Source organism: Cryptomeria japonica, chromosome 2 (assembly GCF_030272615.1).
Source record: "Cryptomeria japonica chromosome 2, Sugi_1.0, whole genome shotgun sequence".
NCBI lineage: Eukaryota > Viridiplantae > Streptophyta > Pinopsida > Cupressales > Cupressaceae > Cryptomeria > Cryptomeria japonica.
In genome coordinates this window covers 474573937-474576075 of record NC_081406.1, presented here as the reverse complement: position 1 = coordinate 474576075, position 2139 = coordinate 474573937, and positions in this window count along the sequence as shown.

Genomic DNA, 2139 nt, shown 5'->3' with positions numbered 1-2139 from the left:
TCCACTTGTCCATGTTAATTGCCACTTTCAATGATATGACCCAATTGTCAATGTCCCTACTAATTTGGGATTGATATGAAATCAAATTAACAAATTAATCATTACACTAATATTGTAAAGTTATACATTAGACGCATGCAATTGCAAATAAATTATACAAATTCAAAACCATTTATATAATGTACAACTTCAAAGTTCATAGTACCATTCAATATTACATAGGTATGTTCCGCAATAGACAACCCCATTTTCAAAATTTAGAACTTGACTTGCATTCATTTATTTTTTATGGGATTTTGTTACCAACTTCCTTCGGCAACTATGGCTCATGGGTTCTCATTAAGTTATCTTACAATGCCAACTAGCTTCGTCCATCAGATACTGGGCAAAAAATATTGGATTACATTTATTGAACCACTTCAACTACCATTGCCTTCCCTTCCAGGAATGAAATTTAATATCACTATAACAATTTCCTGCTAGACTTTGTTTAGAGATAACCCTTTTCCAGCTACTGTAAGTTTGTAGCATTGATGTCCTATTTTCTATACTCTTCTAAATTAAGTACCTAATGTAGGATATACTTTTATTATAGAAATATAATATAGTTTTCTCTTTTTATCTTGCACAGAATATCCATAGCCATGGTAGGCCTAGCCAAAGTTGGATGACTTACTAACTACCCCTGCTTTAGGTGTAGCTTTGATGATCACCTTGCTTGCTAGTCAAATTTTCTTTGGTTTTTTTTTAGTGATCACGTTGCTTGTTAGACTAAATTATTAAACTTGTTAAACTTATAAAAAAAATGCCACATTTCAGATTTTATAAAATCTTTTTTATTTTCAAAAATATTCAGAAATAGTTGTATTGTTAAATTTAGTTATCTATTAAAGTAATAATTTTATTATTTATAATTAACTATTTAAAATTTTGTGTTTATTACTATTTGATTTTGAAATATATATATATATATATATATATATATATATATTTATTTATTTATTTATTTTATGATAAGTGCTATCAAGAATGGGGATAGCGCCCTCTATTAAGCTTTTTTTTAAATATATACAAACAGATATGCCACCCGCATAGTTATAAAATGCGGGAGTGTCAAAACATGAACATAGGTTGAATGCTTTAAAATCTTCTTATGGAAAGACAACACCAGTAGCGGGTAGCCAGAAATAACAGTAGCAGAGGCCATATACATCTATTACGAGACAATGATAACCTAGAAACCTAAGAGCAAGTAAAACCATGTCCGTATTGGACTTTGACACAAATGAAAGAACATTAATCACCCCCTCGGATTGCTTGGAAAATGAGGGCCGCATATTCACCCAGACTGATATATATATATATATATATATATATATATATATATATATATATATATATATATATATATATATATATATATATATATATATATATATATATATATATATATATATATATATATATATATATATATATATATAAGTTTGTTTTTTTTTGTAATTTGAAAATATTAAATATATTTTAAAAATATTGTAATATTATAAAAATTTTAAAGTTATGGTTTACTATTATCTTAAGTACTAAATATATTTTAATTTAGTTATGGTTGTAAGTATATAATTTTCTAAATGTAATTTGATTAATTTTAAATGTATATAGATTTAAAAATTACTTTTTTATTTTTGGGTGTTGTATTTTTATTCAATTAATTTTATTTGGGCTTTTATTTTTAATATAGCATGATATAGGTTGTTCACTAAACACATTTTATATGGTTTTCAAACAATTTAATAGATATAAATTATATTTTTCACTTATTTATATTTGAATTATTTATTTCCATTTTAAAAACTAAGTTTGAATTTAATTTTTTAATTTTTATATTTAATACCATGGACAATCATGTTTATACATTTCATTATGTTTGAATTGACAAAAAGTATAGTTCACCCATCCTTATTTTATTTATTTGTTTGATACTTATACATTCTTCAAATTTACTCCAATCGGGAAATGACCAAGCATACAAATTGTGATGGTATCATTGAACTGTCTACTGGAGATACAACCAAAACTATTGAAAGCCTTTTATTGGTAGTGGATGTCACAACCATGCCAGCAAAATCATGTTTTTCT